This window comes from Dermacentor andersoni, chromosome 6 (genome assembly GCF_023375885.2).
Source record: "Dermacentor andersoni chromosome 6, qqDerAnde1_hic_scaffold, whole genome shotgun sequence".
Lineage (NCBI taxonomy): Eukaryota > Metazoa > Arthropoda > Arachnida > Ixodida > Ixodidae > Dermacentor > Dermacentor andersoni.
Window position 1 is genome coordinate 100,176,339 of NC_092819.1, and position 13,199 is coordinate 100,189,537.

Here is a 13,199-nt window from a genome sequence, read left to right on the forward strand (position 1 = left end):
TTAACAAGAACGTCTGGCCGGGATGTGCCTGACACACTACTCTTAGCGACTGCCGTGCCCGAATCACCAACACGCAAGCGCTTCACGAAGGAAGCCCAAGCATCTGAGTATATCAGGATGAGCTTCGCATATTCAGCCTTTGATCCGCTGTTCAAGGCTGGCGATCCTTGAGAGGCGAAAAACATCAGGCCTCTTTCCTCTCTCTCTCAATATTTGCAAAGGTTGTTGAAATAGTAAAATATGAACGATTGTGTGAATATTATAAGTTCAAATTTAATCTGCCTTAACGTGTATTTACGCAAGGCGGATCAATATAAACCAACATTAACACTATTCGCCTTTGCATTGTACCAGCTGTACTTAATCGCGTCAAACTGTACGCCGTTTACCTTGATTAGCCGAAAGGCTTTGAGAATGTGTGTCATCAGACATGGCTGCTTCAAATGCGGCAAAATGATTTCCTCATAAAGTTTCATGAAGTTTTTCAGGACACCTTCATGAAAGTCCCGATGGGATTAAGCATTTAAATGAGCAAGACTGGGACATATAGAATTGTTTCTTTATATGAATGAAAATAAATTCCATTATTTATTGGTCTCTTGGTGCTGGCGCCTCAGTACATTGTGAATTTTCTGGTTGAGCAAAACAAAATTTAAATAAACAACCTTGAACGGTCCCTACACATGCAATGTTTTAAAGCAGGTTAATTAGTGGTCATGGAAAAATAACTTACTGAGGAAAACATTTGATTAATTTTAATACCACTTAGGTGGCAGGATATGATTCTTTGTTTTATTTCTGCGCTTAATTTAGCAAAAGAAAACGAAATTTAAAAAAGCGACGTTCACAGCCTAAACTGATGCAAAGAATAAACTCCTAATTAAGGTTCTTTTTGTCACACTGGAAAATACCTAGGCGTATACATTGGCTGGCTCCTCATTAAAACGCAGGGAGTGCAGCGCTTCAAGAAACTATTTCTAACAGGCGTGTTTACAAAGTCCGCAATCGTCTCGTGGGAGTCGCACAACTGGCACGATTTGTTAAAACGATTTCCTCCCGCATCTTGCCTCCCTTGAAGAATGTAGAGCAACACTTTCCTAATCAAGCTGGACAAACACGTTGAAGAAGTATGTTAATTTCGTTTTAAGGGGTCCCGACATAATTGCGTTCAACGTTCCATCTCTTCCGTGAGATCTCAATTAGAAATACCCTTAATGCATCCCGTTAGTACGGCTGCACTGAGCTTGAAACGATGCGAGTCTGAGCCATAATGGTTCGCAGTGCTGATCCTCAAAACATTTGCGGTCATAGCCATCTGTTAAATAAACAAGGAAAAGCGGCTGTCTAGCTCCCCACAGTGTTGGGTCAGAATGCAGGCACAAACTAGAGTGAATCGTTACATGTTGTTAATTAGGTCCTGCTGCATTTTATATTTGATGTCGCTGCTGGTCCAGGCGTGATCACTTCGGGCCTCACTTTCGTCGTACGGAACTTTAAGTGGAACAAACCTTTCTGTCATCTCGCGCCAGTGCCATAGGTCGGGACAAATGAAAAGCGCAGAGCTTTCCTTCTATGTTTCAGCGTCGTGTTAAGGTAATGCAGAAATAAAAGCAAATGTGCATCGCCAGAAGAAGAAATCATTGAAGCGCAAAGCATAGTCAGGATCCGAGGTGAAATAATGAAAAGCCACAAATGAATCTACAAAAATAAGTCAGCGAGAAAAGCTGTCTTACGTCGTTGCTATTTCTACTCCTTCACGTTTCATGACCACAAGAAATATTTGTTGCAAGATCAACGGAGAAAACTGGAAGATGTCTCTGGCATTTCCCGTTTTTTCTGCCTTTCAAATACCTTTGCAGGCACTTTTCTTTACAAACCTTATAGCTGTAATGTACACAGGAATGGTACCCCTACATTATCCTGGTTCAACGACAAGATATCATTTGTGAACTTTCTATAGGCGATGATGCAGCTTGAACTCACGGTAGAGGTCAATAAACAGCATTAACATTAGGAATAAAGCAGTGTCATTTGGCCATATACAGGGCCATTATGAAAGCAATGCGCATGATTTTATTATGAGGCGACTATCCATGGCAGCGCGGCAAAACCGGTCAGGAAATGTGGCGAGGGTTTTGCCCTGCCAACGCAGCTGGTCCTTAGTTCACTCCGAGCAGTGTGAGCGGATAACACGGCGTGATCTGCAAATGCGCAAGGTCTGCACGAAGTTTGTGCCGAAAGTGTTGACGGAAGATCAGAAAGAATTTCGAGTTCTGCACTGTCAAGAATTTTTGGATTTGATTCAAAATGATCCGGACTTTCTTAACTTTGTCGTAACCGGAGACGAATCCTACATCTTCGAGTACGACCCAGAATCAAAAACGCAGACCAGCGAGTGGCACACATAATCATCCATCCGCTTCGAGAAAGCGCGAATGATCAAGTCTCGCATTAAAACGATGCTCATTGTCTTTTTTGACGCCCGAGGAATCGTCCATATTGAGTTTGTACCGCAAGGAGGAGCTGTCAACTCAGCCTTTTACCTGGAGGTGCTCAAGAGATTGAAACGCCGGGTCGCATGCGTGAGGGCCGACATCAAAGACACGGTCACGCTCCACCATGACAATGCCCCCAGACACACGTCCTTTATCGTTACCAACTTCCTGGCCCGGAGCAAAACCCCAGTGGTCCCTCATCCCCCTTACATCGTCCTTACTTGGCTGCGTGTGACTTTTTTTTGTTTCCCCAACTGAAGAGAGCGCTGAAAGGAAAGCACTCGGAGACTGCGGAAAACCTCATCCAAAAGCATGGTACAGCGTTCCTGAGAGACATTTCCGTCGAGGACTTTCAGGGTGTCTTCCAGGCGTGGGAGACACGTCTCCGCAAGTGTATTGATGCAGGGGGAGAGTATTTCGAAGAATTTTAACCATTTGTGCAGGTCCGGTCAATAAATCTATTTTTTCCCAGAAAATGCGCATTACAATTATAATGGGCCCTCTATAGAAGGGGCGGCTGAAGAACAGTCTGTCGCATTGTCTAGTACAGAAAACAAAATAAAATACCTCAGACGTGTTCACACCTAGGAGGATTGGTGCCGTTTGTAAACAAGCCGACGTGACGTCCGTATGTTTCAAGCAAACGCGAAGCTTACACAAACGGCTAAACAACAGCAAAATAGAAATACCTAGAAATGCCTTCAGCCTTTCTTTCTTACACGCCTATGAATTTTCAGCAGTCTGCACGACAGGCTTCTTCTCGCTCTTTCCTTTTCAACGCAGCTTTGACTGCGTCCTTCATTATGGATCGTTTATGCATTTGCGTTGGTAAACATATATGACGTCCATTGCATCCCTATTGGTTGTGGGACAGAGATTAGTGGTGCAATCTGCAGGAAGTACAGTTTTGGAAGCATGTACTCGACAGTTAACATAGTTCAACATTCGTGAGGGCAGGAAGGTCGGAGGGCGCCTTTCCAGCTTTTTTTTTTTTTCCTGTGATAATGAAAGCCTACGACTGCCTCTAGGGACGCGCCCCAAAAAGACAACTTTATTGGCCGTTTCGGCTTTGGTTCAGAAGGTCTAAAGGGTACATTTTGTTTAGTTTCTCTATTCGCGCACGGCCACTATTTTTAGAAGACACGTATTTCGCGGCACTAAGTCGCAAAAAAAAAGTTAGAGTAACCATCGCAGATGATTGTAAAAATAAACGAATACCTTTATACAGACCGCATAAATCAGGTGAAAACGCTAGCAATATTTCACAAATATATTGCTGGCGTTGAAAACGGTATTTGATGAAGGTGGCACAAATTATCGTCGGCGCGTTTTGGCAGACGGCAGGACAGCCTAACCAGAGCGGAGGTGGCGCAAAGACGACATTGTGACGACAATGGAGATGATGACGACGAAGGACGAAGATGATAATGGAGATGATGACGACGATGGAGAGACGACACGACGGCAAATTAATCACGGCAGCATAACGACAGCGGAAAGACGAAAGCGTGACGACGACGACGGCATGACAACTGCTGCATACCTGCATTTTCGTTTCCACTCGTTTGCTCCACGGAGTCCCGATACATTCGCTGTAAAATCGTGCGGATCCGACGCACTGCTGGAGTTCATTTAAACTAAGCTTTGGTGAGCCGGCAAAGCGAATCGGTGCAGCTCGAGACGAGACACGCTGCGACCTTCGGCGACGAACACGAACCGCAGCTGTCAGGCGTGTTCAACATATATACCACAGGCGCCAATCACATCTAAACCTTCAGGCGCCATAGAGTTCCCGCGCGACAGTACAGTAGCCCTAAATATCTAGGTGGTGTTTGGCGGCCAACGCAACCACTCACTCGGTCAGATAGCTCACGCAGTCTGCCCTTTTCTCTCCGCAGCATGCTCGACCAGCTGCCAACAATTGCTTTGAGGGGAATCCGAAGAGGCGTTTGTCGAGAAGTGTGTGGCAAAGAAAGAAGCATGTCAACCAAAGCAATGAGCGCGGCAGTAATGAGCGTTCTTAACAGCACATTGCGTTACTGCAAGCAGTTTGCGAGGGTACAAGTCCCTTGTTCGGTAGCTCACAGAGGCATTCAGAATGACGAGGATTCGCCATGCTCCGTCATGTCTCTCTTTAGAACGCTATCATCTCCACAACCATTCAGAATGAAAAATGTTGGAGAACGTTTAAGCTTTGCCTTTAAGAGTGGAACGCAATCGCATTCAAAGACCCCTGACTGATTTTAATGCTTCCCAGCAACGGCAACTTATGTAACCGTTACGCTGGCAGCTAACGCTATGCACGAAAGCAAGTTTTCTGGTAGAAACGTGGCCTCCTGCGTGGGTTGATCTCCTTTTAATGTTTCGCGCTTTTAATATTTAAGTCTGAGGACATCTACCATAAAAGATACGCGCTGTCTGTGTTTCTTTTTTCTTTTCATGACATCTGTTTGTGCGCTGCTGTTCTCGAAGTTCCGAGAAATACCTTTGTAAAGAATAAAAAACAAGGTAAGAGCAACTTTGGTGGTAGAGCAGTGGCTGGGTATGCGTGGTCCCGAAAGATCTTTACTGGACGCGGTAAGCCGGACGCCAACGCTGGATTTCTTGCGACACTGGACCCTTAATGCTGTCGCGTTAGCAGGCTGAACAGAGGGAACATATTAGCACTCAAATCTATACCTCCTTTGTACCAGCAGCAACATGAGCATAAGGTTTTTTAGTAACTTTTGCAAGAATAACTGTGATGATTGTTGTATGATAACGAGCTGATGGGCAACTTTTTATGAGTAGCACGAAATCTTATTTCAATCTCTTGGATTTGGATAAAAAAAGTAGGTTTAATACTTCCATATTGGGGCAGGTGCGCTGCTAACAGTTTGTCGAACTAGTAGGTGTGACGAAAATTCGGACAGAGCTCATGCATCTCCGATGACTACCCTAATCTGCGTCAAAGATTTTCATTCAAAAGCGTCACATAGGCAGTGGTAGATACCCAAGTTGGCGTCAAGGAAGTTTATCGAAGAGCGGCACATACTGACCGCGTTAAGGGCCCGCATTTTAGACTGAACTACTTTGGCAATTGGCCCGCATTTTTAGGCTGCTTTGTCTTCGAGATTGGCCGACATTTTTGGTGGGTTATCTAGTTGGCTAGATAGCCGGAAAGAAAACTGGTCTGACAAGGCCAATAATGCTATTCTTATTAAAATTACATTTACTAACGACTTTAGCATCAGATGGAGCCGTGTCTTTTTCTTTCAATATCATTACCGCTCTTCTTCAATGTAGTTTGTCAGTACAAAATTGATAATTACACCATCAGCAAATTCGCTCCAGAGGCCTCTTTTTCGAACTGCAGTTCTATCCACTTCTTATGGATAGCTTGATATAAGGTCTCTCTCACGAAATTAAGCTAAACATAGACCACATATCTGATTTTCCATGTACATATCGCTACCATATACATAGGGAATCTTCGGCTTCTGCATAGGTTGAGCGATATAGCAGTTGTGGTGCTTTTACCAACGAGAGGGAGAGAGCAAATGATAAAGGAAAGGTAGGGAGGTTAACCAGGACTGAGCCCGGTTGGCTACCCTACACTGGGGAAAGGGAAAAGGGGACGGAAATATTAAAAGAAGAAGAGAAAGTCTACTGGGTGTATCGTTCGGTCACTCAGTTCGGATCACAGACGCTGACTCAATCCAGTTGCCTTCAAATATCGCAGCAGAGCTTTTGTGGCCTTTTGTAGCTACGCTTCGATATTATTAATTTGATGTGGCAATTACGTAATGGTTCAGTACATGTTCATTGCTCCAATAATTAAATAGCAATGTTTCTACTTTTATTTGTTCTTGCGATTCAGCCTAGTATAACACATTCAAGTATGTCCATTCTTCAGAAGAGTTTAATTTATCTATAGTTGGTTTCAGCAGTTCCTCTCAGCACTGTGGAAGCTATGGATGTCCCCGACCACAGCTTCGACTTAGGCGGGCACACTTAGGAGAGCGAGCGCATCTTAAAGGTGTTGTTACCACCAGATATCCATATATGTGGGGATTGCACGCCCCACGAAGCAGAAATTACCGCAAAGCATAGCCTGACATTTAGGACTTTTTAGAAAAACACCTATAAATACATTATTTATAAGGAATAGATGAGAATAAGACAACATGAAGTGTTTTCTGAACAGTTCGAGCTCAAGATGTCGCTCTCTCAACAGACTTGAGAAGAATGGGTCTCAAGTTCTCAACCACTTGGCTACGAAGAAACCGTGCTCTTGTAGAAATGGCTTGCGTGACAGCACTTCTGTGCTCACTCTGGGCCAGTTGAATGGTGTTGCCATCAGAATGTCGAACGGAAACTTCTTTCGTTGCGGTTTTCGTTTCGGTTAAGTGAAAATGGTTCAGTTGTGGATCAACTCCGAAACAGAAAAGTAACGGTTCACACCGGTTTGAAGTGGTTCATGTTTTTTCGCCTAACCAAGAAATAAGTACGGGCAAATGGCCTATACCTATTTTGTGCAAAACTGCATGGTGCTCCTAAGTTGCCCTATAGAAATAAAAAGATACACGTGCTCTTTGGGCCGCTAGTAGATTGAAACAAAAATGGGGGGGTGGGGGGGGGTGGAGGGGAAAGTGTGCAGATCCTGTGCAAAGGTTGGAATCTTTACGAAGGCAAGCATTTCGTCAGTGGTTCAATAAACGCTAAATTACAACTAAAGGGAATGAGTACGTTTCTGTTTAACGACAACTCAGTGACGTCACGAGAAGTAAGATAATGTAAGATGCTCATCAATGAAATAGTAGTGAAGAGAGGTGCATGCACAGAGAAAGTACGACACATATACGTGTCTAACTACAATTTAAGTAATCGATACTCTTTCTGACACAGTTATGCATACCTATTCTGGATGTATCACCAAAAATTGGCCCATAGCTTATGGCAGATAGCCAATGAACCAGAAAAGGGTAGCGCAAATATAATAAATTTAAGAAAATCTAACAAGTAATTTAGAATCATTTGTGTGCTTGAAATCTACCTATACGAGCTGGTATTAGAGGCTTTATGTTTTTAGCTGCATCATTTTTAAGCAACATACAAAAGCGTTCATCGGCATTGGTTTATCAATCAAAATTCTGTAATTTATTATAAAGCGAATGATATTGTGGCACAAAGGACTGCCCACGAATGGCGTAGGTCCATCCCGGGCCGCATGCATTACTATGTATGTGTGGTTTAGAGATTCAAAAGAGCCGACACTATATATATATATATATATATATATATATATATATATATATATATATATATATATATATATATAGGCTTGTTGTTTTCATCAAATGCTTTGTTACGCAGAACACAGATGCTCTCACTGGTACTATAGTCTCGATCAGCATTCACTGCAATGTAAGCTGGTTTATTCAGCGAAACTGCACCGAAGCCCGCAAAAAAAAAAAAACATAACCCCCCCCCCCCCTCCCCTCCCTCTTACGAAATCAAGGCCACGATTTCGCGTACAGATGTACGGTACTGACACAGTCGCTCCAGGTCATATCAGACATAAGAGAATATGATCATGAATAACTTTGTACGAAATCAAGGGCAGAACGCTGGGTGTCACTGCAAAACTTATTGGAAAGACACATCCGGAATACTATTACGCAGAAGTGCAAGTAGCCAACGTGTGCGCGACGGGCACAGCTTTGACAGCCGCAAGGCTCGCAATCTTTACCAAACGGAACAATTCTGCCCTTGGCCAACCAAACACGTCCAGAGATCACGGTACGTATGAGATGCAGCACTGTAAAATGAAAGGACGTAACCCGACCTGGTGTGGGAGCGCACAACTTTTACCCAGCACTGGTGAGCGCTTGTGGGCAGGCTACGAACAACCACATTTCCCGCGAATTTCCGGCAATGGACAAGGTCACGAGGGGAACCACAACAGAGAAAGAAAATCCTGGAAACTCTATTAGAGTACTACTGGGAAACGTTTTTTGCGGAGCTTTAGCTTGACCTTGTCTTGTTCCACCTCCCTCTCCTCTTCCTTCCTGGACGATCCCCACGTACCGAGAAGAGCTGGACGCCATACCCGTTTATTACAAATAAACCTTATCAACAAGCCAAAATAGCAAGCGAATAAAGCTCTGGTTTAAAAATAATGTCTTGGAAGCACACCTCAGAAGCAATATGTTATTTATATCTCACCTGCTTCAGTTAACGCACACGTGGAATTAAAAGGCTGACACAGCTGACAAGCGCTTCTTAACAAATAACTATTTAATGGTTACCAATTTCAAGTTTTCAAGAATCTATTACTAACATGCCTGCCTTTCAACGCACATATTACAAAGACACCTGCCTTTCAACGCGACACGTTGAAAACCATGATAACCGTGCGGCCGCTTTGGGAATCGCGAGAAACGCGTTTGCGCCTACAAGTAAGGTAGCATAGGCACGCCGTAAGCGCAGGCGGAGGATGTTCGAAAAGTTCTAGACAAGATGGTGCACCTATACTTAAAACAGTTTTTTTCATTTTGGTTTCGCCCCAGAGGGGAAAAAAATCCAACGTCCAAGTTCAGTTTCATTACGCGCAAACATTACGGTTTTTCCCGGGTTTTGTGCCAGTTTCATTTCGATAACCTGGTTGCCGTTGACATCGTACGCCCGCATCAGCCCTCCGGCCAATACACCAAATGTAAACCGTGTGTGTTCCACAAAGGGGCCGCAACTTTAAGCCCCGTGATGAGCGTCAGTAACTGCTGCCACGGCTCCGACGCACGAATACAACAATGTCCTTCCATGCCATGTCGTGTTTTAGCGGCAATTCCTAGAGCGCAGGCGGCGGCAGCATCTACGCACATTCTGCGATGGCTCAGATTAGCGGTTCTGATAAGTAGCAGTAGGAAATTCGCCCCGATACCCATGCGGCGGGCGTGCACGAGATACCTTGAGACACACAGTAGGAGGGTGGTTTTGGAATCGGAGAAAGTGGAGGATTCAATCAGTCGCCGGTGAAAGTGTCATTATCACCGTTTAAGCAGCAAAGTTCATGGCCCGACGCCAAAGATATTACACGTCTTACTGCGCTATCCATGCTAACTTAAGCTGCTCCACAGTGAATGACAACCACTGAAATTCTAGCTAATACGCATAGGTCTTCCCAGAAGTACATGTTGCTGGCCTAATTGGTTAATACTGCTCAGTAGACTACAAAAAATTATGGTCGCTTAGCGCAAACGAGGAAGGACGGAAGAGGATAAGGGGAGTGCTCCCCCTTTCTTCTTCCATCGTTCCTTTTTTGAGCTAAGCGACCGTAATTATTTTATGATATTATAGATCAATCTGTCGCTGCTAAAAGCGCACGTAGATATTTATGGCGATTTAACGATACTATTCGTCAAACTTCCGTCCTTAACTATTGGCCTGATGACCACGTTGCGCGGGGTCTTCAGTGGCACCTGCTTTCGATTGCAAATCAGCACCGCGAACTCTTTACCCAACTATCCGCGAAAATCCGCTCATTGAGTGAAATTAGACTACCACTTCTTAAAGGGAAGCTGAAAGGTTTTCCAGAAAAAATAAGTGAACATCTGTACATATTGGTTTTCAACCCTCCGAATTTGAATATCGTATCGAAATTGAGCGAAAGAAAGCGCAAATATATTTTATTTCGACGAAAAGTGCAGCTGCGGACACGCCCAGCTCGCGCGTCTCGTTTCCGCCTGTGATTGGTAGGGCGCCTCGTGACGTCAACACTAGTGTTCGTCCGAACCGACCGCTGCCGCTACACATGAAGCGCGGTGCTAGGTAGTTTGGTGCTGTTTTTCTGAGGCGGTAATGGAAAATTTAGAGAGACTGCGTTTTTCTGAGGCGTTCGGCGTTACTCCCTACATGTACGAGCCGATTGCGAAGAGCCGGCCTCTCGAAGAAGCAAACGATGCTGGTGCGAGCAGTGCTTTCGACGCGAAGGAAAGCGAAGTCTTGGGATCTCCTCGTGTTGGAAATGCTCTTTGGTGAGTATGTTTTTTGCAAAGCGATCTAGTGATCTCGCCGATCTTTCGCCGATCTAGTGAGCCCGTTTCCGGTCAAACAACTGTAGTGTTGTGTTCCTGCATGCCTCCTCGTGGAACGTAAGCGGGGATGTGATCGTCGGCATTTACGCGCTGTCCAAAGCTGTCGGCAGTCTACAAAGACGGTTTAAACGCGTGAAAAGCTTCCCGGTTCATGCAGTGCGTGTATTGACCTTCATCTGTGCGCCATCCGCACACTACTCGTAACCGAAGTCGTAAAGGCGGCGAATTCCGTGGGCTACGTGAGACGGTCGGTTTCTCGCTGTGCGCGAGAGAAGGGGGGAGCGTAGCGTCCTGGCGTGCGCCGGCTTTCCAGCACATGCAAACTCTACATTTGCACTGCGTTATGGTAGCTGCATGCAGGCTGTTTTACAACACACGTGCAAATAGAAAATTCGCGGCGCTTTGCGACGAAACCTGCGTCAAGGGCGGGAGATAAACATGCACCTTCCGTTCAGCGTGCTAGCACGAAGGAGCTCGCAGTAAATCAAAATCCAGGTTTGGGCGAGTTCGTGTATTCATAAGGCCTTCCAACACTAGTTATCATCAGTCAGTCCGCACTCGTGCCGTCTTTGTTTTCGTTGCTCCGATCTTTTCGCAGTCGCAGTCAGGTTCTTACCTCAAGCTTCCTTCTTTTTGCGAAAGATTGCCTTGACAGCGGTGACGAACGAGCTGCTTGTGTACGCGAACACTGACGGCACTGCGCCGGGCCTTAGACGAGCCGACTTGACTGCCAAACCCAACGCACGCATTAATGATAAATTATGGTGATAATCGTCGTCACGGAAGTGGTTGGAGCACAGCACTGTTGTTCTTGAGGGCTTGAAATTCTTTCGCTTCACAGCAGCCTCCCACTTCGTTAAAAGCTTCTTGTCTTATGGGAAGTAATGGAAGACAACATCGTCGCGGCCGCTGGTGTTCGTGCAACCGTAGGCTGCACAGAAAGCCGGCATGATCGGCCCACCACTTCAGTTGATGCTGCGCACGTTGACTACCACTCTACATACACGCAGACGCACCAACAAAGGAATGCAGGGTCGATCGAAGCAGATTACGATGGCACGCACGCAGAAAGAAGCACGGTCAAGCACTGTCGCGGAGGCTGCGAAGGAACGGAATACTAGTGTTGACGTCACAACACCGCGGTTTCCGGTCTCCGCTCGCATCGTCAGCGTCAGCAGCAGCGCGCGGCATTCGACGGGGGGCGGAGCTACAGCGCAATTTTAACCGACGATTACGTCGCTCCTAATTGAAAAAAAAAACCCAAATTTTACCTACATGGTTTATAAGGTTCCCGCATCCGTATATGAGCGTCTTATCGAATTCGACAGACTCTTCAGCTTCCCTTTAATGGGACACACAGGTATGTTTGGTCAGTGCGACTGCGGTGGTTACCCCAGTGCGCAACACTGTTATACGACCACTGCGGCATGCACATCTCCAAGAATGATGATAGTGGCTGTACCTGTCGGCGTTGCTGTTCTTCTCCGGCGCTGCTGAAGTCGGTTGGTGAGTCACGCAATCAAATTATACGAAGAGTCATATGATACAGAATGAGTCACCGTAAAGATAGGGATCTGAAGAGTCCGACTTTTGTTGATCAAAACCGTATGAACGTAACAGATAATGAAGCCAAGGAAAACATGGGTGACGTTATCGTTTTTACAGCAAAGCTGCATAGGTCTACCTCTCAATGGGTATGTCGTCAACGTGAGCAAAAGCTCGGGAGGTGCGCGCCGCTTGGTGCCTTGCAGCACCAGCAGATGGCGCTCGCCTCTGCACATCCCCGGCATCTGCGGGAGGCATCCCACACGCTTGCAGCACGAGGAGATGGCGCTCACCTCCGCGCATCCGCGGAGGTGAGCGCTATTTGTAGAGGATAAACATATTTGGTGCATCTCTGTATGCACACTGGACTCCGCCGAAGAGAGGCCACTCTGCTTTGTCGCTTATGGCTAGGGGTGGCCTTCACGAAATCTTACTCATTTCGCATTGGAATGACCGACAACGCTCTCTGCAATGCCTGTCTTTGCGAGGAGATGCTAGAACACTTTCTGTGCGACTGTCCTGAATATAATGTTCAGAGACAGTCCCTGGCGTACGTTCTAGCGCACCTTGACAATAGACCATTGTCAATTGCAACTATTTTCACATATCGCCGACAGAAGACATCGCAGCAGAAGGCGACGAAGGGACTACTTCGGTTTTGAAAAAGAAGGGCTTGGACAAGCGGCTGTGACAGCGATGTCACGTACCGTGCAACAGTGACGGTGTGTGTGCTGACGGTGTGTGTGCTGTGTTATGTGCTCTCTCTCTCTCTCTCTCCTCCCCATCTTTCATCCCCCCAATCCCGTTCTCATGTGTAGGCTAGCAAACCGGTTAAGCTAAACTAGTTAACCTCCGTGCCTTTCCTTCTCCACTTTTTCCTTCCTTCCTTCCTTCCTTAATTCGCAGTGCAGGAAAAGAACTAGGAATCTTACCAGGAAGTATGCGACCAGTATGGTGAGCAACATGGCAACAAAGAATGCCAAGCGGAAAATCAGAGAAGCGTAGGTAATCTCATGGGTGGTGGCAGTGGAAAAGAAGCGTGCCATGAGCACGGAGTAAGACATTTAGGAGGTGAAACTCCCGT